This window comes from Schistocerca nitens, chromosome 5 (genome assembly GCF_023898315.1).
Source record: "Schistocerca nitens isolate TAMUIC-IGC-003100 chromosome 5, iqSchNite1.1, whole genome shotgun sequence".
Taxonomy (NCBI): domain Eukaryota; kingdom Metazoa; phylum Arthropoda; class Insecta; order Orthoptera; family Acrididae; genus Schistocerca; species Schistocerca nitens.
The window spans coordinates 242,296,933-242,310,734 of record NC_064618.1 but is presented as its reverse complement, the minus strand read 5'-3'; the positions used below and the strand labels follow the sequence as shown (position 1 = coordinate 242,310,734).

At 45.0% G+C, this 13,802-nt stretch overlaps 1 protein-coding gene across 1 annotated transcript in view; it reads left to right on the top strand.

Moving 5' to 3' along the window:
• Positions 1-13,802, top strand: part of LOC126260363 (uncharacterized) — a 151,596-nt gene that overhangs the window by 35,114 nt on the left and 102,680 nt on the right. The window lies entirely within an intron of this gene.

The following is a 13,802-nucleotide window of genomic DNA, read 5'->3' as shown; positions in this document are numbered from 1 at the left end:
TTTCAAAACAGCAAAACGCTGATTCGTTTGCCTCGCACGTTTTTGTTGATGGTTTTGACCCAAACATTTTTCTCGAGATAATAAATTTTGGAGCTTAATTGTTATCTACCAATTACAGCAACATCTGTCACTCCACGGCAAAAGTGTTGCCTACCAAATTTGCGTATTTTTCCCGTAGAATCCGATGCTAGAATAAAATGGGATGTTCTTATCAAAGATTTCAAATTTTCCCACCAGGGTTGCACAGGGCAACACTGGATTTTAGGAATTTAGAAAATAATGAACACGTATTTTTCCTCTTTTAATCCGCTGTGTAGTTTTTTGAGGCATTTCCTTGTCTCAAAATAAAAAACTCTCCTTGTACAAGTACTTTGCAAAGTCAGAGATTTCTGTAACATGGGATCATGTGTACAAAAGGTTTTTTTTTAAGGAAAAGAGAAATTCATGTAGAATAGACAATATTTGTTGAAAAAATCACCAACCAGCTGCACTAAAGAGATGTTATTCCTTTATCGCTTTCAGGCACATAGAGTCCTTCTGGAGAAGGCTGTACAGAAAAATTGACCACACATAAGTAGACGTTAGACAAAGAATATTAAAATTTAAGAAAGGGGAACAGAAGTTTAAATAATTTATGATACAAACGGTAAATACTCATAACCATCGCGTTATTTGCGAGTGTCAAAAGTAAGATGTATGCAGCGTATTGCTGTGGTCCTAGAACATACATGAAGAATTTGTAATACAATAATGAATCCGTTAATGCAAAAGAGCTCGTAACTGCTTACACGTGCTTCATTAAAAATGATATAAGGCAACCAAACAACATGTGCCCAGGCCATGGTAGGACTGCAGTTAGTCAGTTAATGATATGCATATCTTGAGTTTGGTATCAGGGTGCAGGTAAAAAATAATAATCAAAAACTTACATAACTGTGATTGCCATAAGGTATCAATCAAAACGTAAGTGCGCATCAGCAGCATAATAAGTGATATATAGAAACCTGATGATAAATAAAAAAAGTTAATACAAACGACATGTGGCGCTACGGATGGAGAACTTGGGACTCAATCTCCGAAACAGCTGTAGTGAGATAAGTAGCAGGCTAGCGCCGAAAACAAAGCGCGAAGAGCATCATGGGGCTGGTAGCTGTAACTGGGGTAACTGGAGAGACAATTCTCAATCACTGGCTAATACACAGATCGGTTACATTAATATGCCCATCGCTGATGTCCGATGTCAACGTGCAATAACCATTCGAGCACGGCTGGTGGCACCACTAGCAGTCGAGAATGTTGTGGGAGGGGGGGGGGGGCACTGTGGCCGAGCGGTTCTAGGCACTTCAGTCCGGAACCGCGCTGCTGGTACGGTCGCAGGTTCGAATCCTGCCTCAGGCGTGGATGTGTGAGATGTTCTTAGGTTAGTAAGCTTTAAGTAGTTCTAAGTCTAGGGGACTGATGACCTCACCCCTACTGTTTAGAGCCATTTGAACCATTTGACATGGAGCAGTGCAGTCGTAATGCGGGAACGGTGCGATTTATCCGACTCCCAAAAGGGTATGATCAGTGGCTTTCGGGCTACGGGCAGAAGTATTTTCGAAACGGTTAAGTTTGTACGGTGTTCGCGTGCCGCTATGGTGAAAGTATACTGCGCATGCCAAAATGGCGCTATCCAAACCTGGCGCCTAGGCCACTGTGGTGCACCACAGGCCATAGGTGACAGGAGTGAACGACGTTTGCAGAGATGTTTACGGGTGAACAGACGTGCAACTGTTGAGCAACTGACTGTCCACATGAATGAAGGGACTACCAGCAGTGTCTGCTAAACGGCCATTCGCCGAACGTTTCTGATATGGGCGTCCGCAGCAGTCGCCTGGTTCATCCACCCATATGAAGTGCTGTTCATGTGCGATGGAGACTGGAAACTGCACACCACTACCGCAACTAGACGTCGTCTGAGTGGCGACATGTGGCCTTTTCAGCTGAACCACGTTTTACACTCTACAGACAGATAGCCGTTGGCGTGTATGGCTTCAAACGTCTGAAAGTGAAGGGTCCAGAGCGAGTGTTACGGTCTGGGGTAAGTTTTCGTGGGATTCCCTGGGTGATCTCGTCATTCTGGAAGTCACTATAGATCAACACAAGTATGCATCCATCCTTGGGGACCATTTCCATCGCTACATGCAGTTTGTTTTTCTCGGCATGATGGCATTCTCTGGGTCATCTCGTCATTCTGGAAGTCACTATATATCAACACAAGTATGCATCCATCCTTGGGGACCATTTCCATCGCTACATGCAGTTTGTTTTCCTCGGCATGATGGCATTCTCTGGGTGATCTCGTCATTCTGGAAGTCACTATAGATCAACACAAGTATGCATCCATCCTTGGGGACCATTTCCATCGCTACATGCAGTTTGTTTTCCTCGGCATGATGGCATTCTCTGGGTGATCTCGTCATTCTGGAAGTCACTATAGATCAACACAAGTATGCATCCATCCTTGGGGACCATTTCCATCGCTAAATGCAGTTTGTTTTCCTCGGCATGATGGCATTCTCTGAGTGATCTCGTCATTCTGGAAGTCACTATAGATCAACACAAGTATGCATCCATCCTTGGGGACCATTTCCATCGCTACATGCAGTTTGTTTTCCTCGGCATGATGGCATTCTCTGGATGATCTCGTCATTCTGGAAGTCACTATAGATCAACACAAGTACGCATCCATCCTTGTGGACCATTTCCATCGCTACATGCAGTTTGTTTTCCTCGGCATGATGGCATTCTCTGGGTCATCTCGTCATTCTGGAAGTCACTATAGATCAACACAAGTATGCATCCATCCTTGGGGACCATTTCCATCGCTACATGCAGTTTGTTTTTCTCGGCATGATGGCATTCTCTGGGTCATCTCGTCATTCTGGAAGTCACTATATATCAACACAAGTATGCATCCATCCTTGGGGACCATTTCCATCGCTACATGCAGTTTGTTTTCCTCGGCATGATGGCATTCTCTGGGTGATCTCGTCATTCTGGAAGTCACTATAGATCAACACAAGTATGCATCCATCCTTGGGGACCATTTCCATCGCTACATGCAGTTTGTTTTCCTCGGCATGATGGCATTCTCTGGGTGATCTCGTCATTCTGGAAGTCACTATAGATCAACACAAGTATGCATCCATCCTTGGGGACCATTTCCATCGCTAAATGCAGTTTGTTTTCCTCGGCATGATGGCATTCTCTGAGTGATCTCGTCATTCTGGAAGTCACTATATATCAACACAAGTATGCATCCATCCTTGGGGACCATTTCCATCGCTACATGCAGTTTGTTTTCCTCGGCATGATGGCATTCTCTGGGTGATCTCGTCATTCTGGAAGTCACTATAGATCAACACAAGTATGCATCCATCCTTGGGGACCATTTCCATCGCTACATGCAGTTTGTTTTCCTCGGCATGATGGCATTCTCTGGGTGATCTCGTCATTCTGGAAGTCACTATAGATCAACACAAGTATGCATCCATCCTTGGGGACCATTTCCATCGCTAAATGCAGTTTGTTTTCCTCGGCATGATGGCATTCTCTGAGTGATCTCGTCATTCTGGAAGTCACTATAGATCAACACAAGTATGCATCCATCCTTGGGGACCATTTCCATCGCTACATGCAGTTTGTTTTCCTCGGCATGATGGCATTCTCTGGATGATCTCGTCATTCTGGAAGTCACTATAGATCAACACAAGTACGCATCCATCCTTGTGGACCATTTCCATCGCTACATGCAGTTTGTTTTCCTCGGCATGATGGCATTCTCTGGGTCATCTCGTCATTCTGGAAGTCACTATAGATCAACACAAGTATGCATCCATCCTTGGGGACCATTTCCATCGCTACATGCAGTTTGTTTTTCTCGGCATGATGGCATTCTCTGGGTCATCTCGTCATTCTGGAAGTCACTATATATCAACACAAGTATGCATCCATCCTTGGGGACCATTTCCATCGCTACATGCAGTTTGTTTTCCTCGGCATGATGGCATTCTCTGGGTGATCTCGTCATTCTGGAAGTCACTATAGATCAACACAAGTATGCATCCATCCTTGGGGACCATTTCCATCGCTACATGCAGTTTGTTTTCCTCGGCATGATGGCATTCTCTGGGTGATCTCGTCATTCTGGAAGTCACTATAGATCAACACAAGTATGCATCCATCCTTGGGGACCATTTCCATCGCTAAATGCAGTTTGTTTTCCTCGGCATGATGGCATTCTCTGAGTGATCTCGTCATTCTGGAAGTCACTATAGATCAACACAAGTATGCATCCATCCTTGGGGACCATTTCCATCGCTACATGCAGTTTGTTTTCCTCGGCATGATGGCATTCTCTGGATGATCTCGTCATTCTGGAAGTCACTATAGATCAACACAAGTACGCATCCATCCTTGTGGACCATTTCCATCGCTACATGCAGTTTGTTTTCCTCGGCATGATGGCATTCTCTGGGTCATCTCGTCATTCTGGAAGTCACTATAGATCAACACAAGTATGCATCCATCCTTGGGGACCATTTCCATCGCTACATGCAGTTTGTTTTCCTCGGCATGATGGCATTCTCTGGGTGATCTCGTCATTCTGGAAGTCACTATAGATCAACACAAGTATGCATCCATCCTTGGGGACCATTTCCATCGCTACATGCAGTTTGTTTTCCTCGGCATGTAGCCGGCCGCGGTGGCCGTGCGGTTCTGGCGCTGCAGTCTGGAACCGCGGGACTGCTACGGTCGCAGGTTCGAATCCTGCCTCGGGCATGGGTGTGTGTGATGTCTTTAGGTTAGTTAGGTTTAAGTAGTTCTAAGTTCTAGGGGACTTATGACCTAAGATGTTGAGTCCCATAGTGCTCAGAGCCATTTGAACCATTTTTTTCCTCGGCATGATGGCATTCTCTGGGTCATCTCGTCATTCTGGAAGTCACTATAGATCAACACAAGTATGCATCCATCCTTGGAGACCATTTCCATCACTACATGCAGTTTGTTTTCCTCGGCATGATGGCATTCTCTGGGTAATCTCGTCATTCTGGAAGTCACTATAGATCAACACAAGGATGCATCCATCCTTGGGGACCATTTCCATCGCTACATGCAGTTTGTTTTCCTCGGCATGATGGCATTCTCTGGGTGATCTCGTCATTCTGGAAGTCACTATAGATCAACAGAAGTATGCATCCATCATTGAGGACCATTTACATCGCTACATGCAGTTTGTTTTCCTCGGCATGATGGCACCTACCAGCAGCACAATACAAAGTGTCACACAGATCGCAGTGTACGTGCGCGGTTCGAAGACCACTAGGATGAGTCTACTGTACTCACCTGACCACCAAACTCTCCGGATTTAAGCCCAATCGAGAATGTAAGGGACCACCTCGATGAAGCTGTTAGCGTCATGGATCCTCTGCCGAGAAACCTAGCGCAGTTGGTCATAGCACTGGAGTCCGCATGCACCAGCTGCTGTGACAGAGCGGTTCTAGACGCTTCAGTCCAGAACCGCGCTGTTGCTACGATCGCAGGCTAAAATCCTGCCTCGGGCAAGGATGTGTGTGATGTCCTTAGGTTAGTTAGTTTTAGGTAGTTCTAAGTCAACGGGACGGATGACCTCAAAGTACCATAGTGCTTAGAGCCATTTGACCCATTTGAACTGAAGTCGGCATGGCTCCACATCCCTGTCGCTACATTCAAGAACCTCCATGACTATTCTCATGCTCGTCTCACATTGGTCCGCGCTGCAATGTGTGGTTATTCAGGCTGTTGACAAGTGATCACATTAATGTGACTGGACAATGTATTAAGTGTCAGAAAGTGACCATAGAAGGAAGAAACCGTTGGCACAACTCTGTTTTTCTATTATAGTGAAACAAACCAGCAGTGGAATATATGGTGGTCGCAATTACTATTCGTGAAAGAATTGTAGCTTGCGGAATTCGTACCAATTGTATGGTACCGTAAGTTTTGGAACACATCTCTGAACTGATGGAGAGAGGTGAGCAGCGTGCTAGCAGGAAATACGGCAGCGCAAACGGCGTGCGAGATGCACCAAGTGGCGAGAAGCAATAACTGGAGCAATTGGTGAGACAATTGCTAGTCATCAACTAAAAGAAAAGTCCGCCCCCGGTAGTTGAGTGGTCAGCACGACAGAATGTCAGTCCTAAGGGCCCGGGTTCGATTCCTGGCTGGGTGGGAGATTTTCTCCGCTCAGTGACTGGGTGCTATGTTGTCCTAATCATCATCATTTCATCCCCATCGACGCGCAAGTCGCCGAAGTGGCGTCAAATCGAAAGACTTGCACCCGGCGAACGGTCTACCCGACGGGAGGCCCTAGTCACACGACATATACATTTATTTTTAGTAAAACAAAGGATCAAAAATAACTATAGCAGGAAGGAAACGTGTGCATAGTTGTACACTTCTACTTTAGAAGAATAACTAGTTCATAAACGTGTACAAAATCATAAAAGGCTTTGCGAAGTAAATTTAACCACCGACGTTAATATTAGTTATATGAAATAGTACAAGAAGTTTGACTACCTGATACTGAATGACTAAAACTGCTTATTAACAGTAAACACTACTTGTCTATAAAGCAGAGCATCTCTAACTTTAAGAATACAATGTCTATAGGCCATTGGTAGTGATTAGTTAACCGCCTGTACCAAAAATGAATCACCATCTGCAGGTTGTAGTTGGCTTAGTATCTGCATTAATAAATGTTTAACCAGCTGGTAATGCAGGTTGTACCAAAAATGAATCACCATCTGCAGGTTGCAGTTGGCTTAGTATCTGCATTAATAAATGTTTAACTAGCTGGTAATGCAGGCGACTAACCGCTTAAAACTGAAAATGCTTCACTACTTATAACTGCAGATGCCTTGCAACCCTTAACTACAGATGATCAAGCTGTGTAAAAAACGATGGTAAAAAAAAAATTATTAACAAATTTAACAAATTGTAAAAGGTTGACTAATTACAGCTGTAAACAGCTGCTTAATTGTGACTGTATAAACTAACAGCAACTAAACGCAACACTATATGGCCGAGCTATTGTGTTTAACATACTATTAACGATTTACTGGCAGCAAATAGCAAATTAGTGACCATCCGACTATAGCCATTTACTACAAATTATTGAAACTAGCATATGATTGCAACCTACTCACTGCAGCTCACTGAACATAACTGTAAACATTGAAATAGCGAGTGTAACCTAAGAAACGACGATGTTCCACAAATGGGAATTAATAGGTTCATATAATTAACTCAATGTACCCAGGGAATCCAATTACAAATCAGACATTGATTGTAAAGCACTGTAGTGGTAATAGAACGATAATAAGAAAGACAATGGCCGGGGGGGGGGGGATGGGAGGGTGAGTTGAGAGAAGTAGGGAGTGGTTGGTTTTAAGTACATAAAAACGGGGAAGAAACAAAGAAGGTAAATTGTATATGAAAAACAGTGTGACCAGAGCGTAACATATGGGGGGGGGGGGGGGGAGGAGGGCGATTGGAGACTGGGAGTTTCGGGAGGGGGAGGAGGAGTGGGAAGTGTGATAAAGTATTAAACCGGGTGGGAAGGGCTTGTTGAGTTGGTATAGTGGGACTTGGAGGAAGAGATGGGGTAGAGATTAGAAATAGGATAAAACTAGCTTATAATAGCTTAATTATAACAAATAATGAGGTGTAGCAATCGTAATAATTATTTGTTGCGTGATTATAGCAACTTTCTGCAAACTACTGAAAATAACATACTAGGTATCCTACTGATTATAACTGTAATCGAATCCAGTGGCACTAATTATGGTTTACTAGGTAATTACATTCCACCTACGAAGGTTGACAGTTTCCTATAACTCACTATCTGGAACGGAGGAATTAATTGTACATCAGGAACTGATAATGTAGCACTGCTATCATAGCAGACCAATTATGAGAAAAAAAGTGTGATTTGGGGAAAATAATGGTGAGCATGTGCAAAAGTTTTAAGCAAACAGAAAAAGTGAAGGAAAAATACGCTAAACTACACTACTGGCCATTAAAATTGCTACACCACGAAGACGACGTGATACGGACGCGAAATTTAATCGACAGGAAGAAGATGCTGTGATATGCAAATGATTATCTTCTCAGAGCATTCACACAAGGTTGGCGCCGGTGGCGGCACATACAACTTGCTGGCATGAGAAAAGTTTCCAACCGATTTTTCATACACAAACAGCAGTTGACCGGCGTTGCCTGGTGAAACGTTGTTATGATGCCTCGTGTAAGGAGGAGAAATGCGTACCATCACGTTTCCGACCTTGATAAAGGTCTGATTGTAGACTATCGCGATTGCGGTTTATCGTATCGCGACTTATCTGCTCGCGTTGGTCGAGATCCAATGACTGTTACCAGAATATGGAATCGGTGGGTTCAGGAGGGTAATACGAGACGCCGTGCTGGATCCCAACGGCCTCGTATCACTAGTATTCGAGATGACAGGCATCTTATCCGCATGGCTGTAACGGATCGTGTACCCACGTCTCGATCCATGAGTCGACAGATGGGGACGTTTGCAAGACGACAACCATCTGCACGAAGAGTTCGACGACGTTTGCAGCAGCATGGACTATCATCTCAGAGACCATGGCTGCGGTTGCCCTTGACGCTGCATCACAGACACGAGCGCCTGCGATGGTGTACTCAACGACGAACTTGGGTGCACGAATGGCAAAACGTGATTTTTTCGGATGAATCCAGGTCTGTTTACAGCATCATGATGGTCGCATCCGAGTTTGGCGATATCGCGGTGAACGCACATTGGAAGCGTGTATTTGTCATCGCCATACTGGCGTATCACCCAGCGTGATGGTATGGGGTGCCATTGGTTACACGTCTCGGTCACCTCTTGTTCGCATTGACGGCACTTTGAACAGTGGACGTTACATTTCAGATGTGTTACGACCCGTGGCTCTACCCTTCATTCGATCCCTGCGAAATCCTACATTTCAGCAGGATAATGCACCACGGCCTGTATGGGCCTTTCTGTATACGAAAATGTTCGACTGCTGCCCTGTCCAGCACATTCTCCAGATCTCTCACCAATTGAAAACGTCTGGTGAATGGTGGCCGAGCTCGTCACAATATGCCAGTCACTACTCTTGATAAATTGTGGTATCGTGTTGAAGCTGCATGGGCAGCTGTACCTGTACACACCATCCAAGTTCTGTTTGACTCAATGCCCAGGCGTATCAAGGCCGTTATTATGACCAGAGGAGGTTGTTCTGGGTACTGATTTCTCGGGATCTATCCACCCAAATTGCGTGAAAATGTAATCACATGTGAGTTGTAGTATAATATATTTGTCCAATGAATATCCGTTTATCATTTGTATTTCTTCTTGGTGTAGCAATTTTAATGGCCAGTAGTGTATTAGGTAAAACTGTTTGAGCAAATATGACACGTGGGGCGCCAGGTGTTGATGGCTGGAAGCTGGATTTGGGGGGGGGGAGGGTGGTATGATAAGGTGATAAACCAGAGGGAAGGAGGGAGGGGAGGAAGTTGGTGGGACGGTTAGGGGTGGGAGGTAGAGATGGGAGAAAAGTTGTTAACAGGAATAAGTGAAGCAAATTGGTCAATAACAGCTAGATTCTTATGACTGATACGGTGTACCTATCAAGGTATTTATTTGTTACCCGATTATACCAACTTCCAATAATCTATCGAAAGTGACATACTAACTGCAACATACTGAATATGTTTGTGCCCTGCTGAACGATTGTGGACCCATGAAAGGTAAAAGATGCTTATAAATAATTATCTGTATATTAGGGAGAAAATTAATTATGTTTCAGAGACAGATTATAGAGACCTGTAATCGTAGTGGACTGATTGTGAGACAGTGTGGGGGGAGGGGTAGTTGAGAGGGGAAAATCCGGGAATGCGTTAGATAAACAGAAGGGGGTGGGAGGGAAGAAGAAAGAGGACAGGTTACTACATAAGCAAAAGTTCACGATGAGACCATACCATGGGTGGTCGGGGGCATGGGGAGGGTGGGGGGGGGGGATGGGCGAGAGGGGCGGGGAGGAGGTGACAGGTGTATAGAGTGGGGGCATCTCAATGGAGAGGAAGTGAAATTACGTAAAGAACTGTGGGAAATAGTAATATTAATACAAGTTGTGTCCACACTTAAGTTTAAAACATTGTTACTGTTTAGTAAGTATTACAAATTTGAAATAATAAATTGGGAGTCTCCTAGGTGTTGCTGCCGAACGTTGAAAAAATTATTTCTTAAAAATGTTTGTTCAATTAATAAATGACGTTCTTGTAGCTTGGATTGTTTGCATATTTCTATTTGTTGTAGGAGATTCATTTTTGTTCCATTATTAACAAAGTGTGAAGTGTGTAAGGCATCAATAGTCGGAGATCTATGTTTTTCACCTATGAGGGGCAGAGCAAAAGTTGATTTCTGTGGACTTTCTTCTCTTTTATTGGCCGGTATTCTCGGAATCTACTTTTAATTGCTCTTCCAGTTTCCAGTGTTTGTGTTTTACTTGTTACGTTGCTTACGCGCACTTGCATTTCCGGTGAATCCGTATAGAAACTAAACAATATGCTGCTAACTTCTACACTGCCGACCATCCAAAATGAAACACCAAGGACCAGAGATACCACAGCCAAATTTATTTGGGAGATAACATGTTGTATAAAGATCACATGGTTGAAAATACAGCCCCACGTGAAGTGAGTATTGACTGTTGCTGCCGTTGCCGACTATAACCGCTGCTACACGACTAGGCACTGGATCAAAGAGCCCCTGGATATGTTGTTCGGGTGTAGCACTCCACGCTGCTTCCACAGGTTGCCGAAGTTGATCTTCTTAGCAGCATGTTCAGTAACGTGCGCTGTGCCTACACAAGCACTGAACTCTGTCATCACATCTTAGCAGCGGATGGTGTATCCCAAGGCAGTCGTTCCGCAATCATCGACCAGACGTTTTCAATAGGCGAGAGACCGGCAGAACACGGAGGCCAAGGCGGCAATGCAATCCGACTGGCGACGAAGAAGTCTTGAACATCGCGTGGCACGTGTGGTCGCGCACTATCATGCTGCAATGTGGCCATAGGCAAGCTCCGAAAGTATGAGTGACAACAGACTCCAACACTTCAGAGATGCAATGTTGGCTGGTTTGTATACCGGCAATGCATACTAGGAGGGTGGAGGGGGGTTTGGATATGGAATCAGGTATCACCCAAAACCAGAATACCGGGTGCAGGACCATTATGGGAATGCATAAAACAACAATAAAAAAATATATCTGAGCACTATGGGACTTAACTTCTGAGGTCATCAGTCCCCTGGAACTTAGAACTACTTAAACCTAACTCACCTAAGGACATCACACACATCCATGCCCGAGGCAGGATTTTAACCTGCGACCGTAGCAGTCGCGTGGTTCCGGACTGAAACGCCTAGAACCGCTCGGCTACCGTGGCCGGCCCATAAAGCCAACAGTCTCTCACCACGGTGTCCCCAGATGTCCGCAAAATCGGGATTCGTCGGTGAAAACAATGTCGTTCCATTCTGTTGTCCATGTCCGTCATTCATCTCACCAAACCGAGCGAGGTGGCTCAGTGGTTAGCTCACTGGACTCTCCTTCGGGAGGACGACGGTTCAGTCCCGCGTCCGGCCATCCTGATTTAGGTTTTCCGTGATTTCCCTAAATCGCTCCAGGCAAATGCCGGGATGGTTCCTTTAAAAGGGCACGGTCGACTTCCTTCCCCGTCCTTCCCTAATCCGATGGGACCGATTACCTCGCTGTCTGGTCTCCTCCCCTCACAGCAACCCAACCCATCTCACCAATGTCGGGAAAACGCCCTTGGCGCTGACTCAGTGGTAAACATGGGATTGGACGCCTTGCGGATAGTCCACTCTGCTGCAAACGACGTCCAAAGGTACGCGCGGACACTGCTGGTAGCGTAACAAACCGAATTTCATGATGTGGCATAACGATCAAAAATGGTTCAAATGGCTCTGAGCACTATGGGACTTGACTTCTGAGGTAATTAGTCCCCTAGAACTTAGAACTACTTAAACATAACTAACCTAAGGACATCACACACATCCATGCCCGAGGCAGGATTCGAACCTGCGACCGTAGCGGTCGCGCGGTTAAGACTGAAGCGCCTAGAACCGCTCGGCCACACCGGCCGGCGCATAACGATTAATCGCTGCCCTGCGCACATTATGATTGTCATCACGAGCAGTGGTGCGTGAGGGGAGTGCCGTAGATTCTGTGGGTCCTGTATCCAGCGACTACAGATCTGCATCACAGTTACTTGGTTCCGTCCGACAAGATCACCGATTTCTATGAAGGATGTTCTGGAATCCCTTTAGGCAGCTACTATTCCTCGGTCGAAAGCCGAAATGTGCTCGAAAGACGCTCGCTGATTTCTACGAGGCATACTGAAGCTGCTTACGCAAAACAACCGCACGAGAGAACAATTCCAGTATGTCCACACGGCCGCTTGTTTCCCCTTTATATAGCGCTTGCAGGTGGAGCTACGAGCGTCCTTGATCTGCGCATGCACTTAAGTGCTGATTATGTGCATCTCCCGTCGCCGCAAACTCATGCTGCAAATTACACCTGATTTGGATACTTCCTTCAGAGTGTTGCATTTGGGTTGCCTACTGTATTGTTATTTTGAGTACCGTATATTTTTCTGTACAGCCTTCTGAAGAAGATAATTAGGTAACTGAAACTGTTAAAGAAATAAAATTTCGTCTGTGGATCTGGTTGCTGATTATTTCAACAAATAAAAACGCAGTTGTTGATGATGTTGGATAAAATACTAAGTAATCTTGTAAGGTGGCAGGCAAATCCAACACCTTCCATGAAAACCCTGACATGATAGCAAATCCGCAGCATGTCACATAGCTCTGAATAAATCCTGACATTAAATTAACCAAAGTAATACGATTAATGAGTGAGCAAATGGAATACCACAGTCTAACACAAGAACGCCTAAATGCATGTCATACCTTCCCACTGTGAAACAGACGCAGTTCCGAGGGGAGAAACGAGAACAGAAGCTGAGAGCAGAACTGTGTTAAGCTAGAAGGCCCTACGATAAGGGACGGACACCCACATCGCCCGCCGACCGCCAAGACCACTCCCAAGCCCATGTTGAAATATGGAGCCCTCCAGAAGAACAGTATAGATCTTACGATAACACTAAAAGGGCCACACCAGCTGCAAGTTTTAGCGTGAGACTATACACGTCTCTGTTACGTTGCAAACATTAAAAACATTGTCCCACCATGAAAAGTATAACGTTTCTCATTGGATGGACAGAAGTTTTGTAGGCAGAGCTTAAGGTTAACATTGAGACCCTGATTGGTCAGTTGAAAACGCAGCCAGATACCTTTTTCTTAAACCAGCTTTGGTAAATTGTAGTAAGGAGAGGTTAGAGGAGAGTTGCTTCCGAGACGGCGAGGTGTGTGGAGCTGCACCGCCCGCCGCCCCCTGACGCTGCCTAATCAACGACAAGGTAATGAACGCACGCAATGCCGCCATAAGGCTTCACTCAGAACTGCAGAAGTCTCATCTGTTACATCCCCTTTTTACGTAATACCAGTGTCGATCGTCAATTAAAACTTCGTGGTACTCACATTTGCTATTAGAAGTTAAAAATCTGAAACGCGATGATTTTTCTGTTATATAATTATTGAGATGCCAAATCAGCCACTGTAATTTA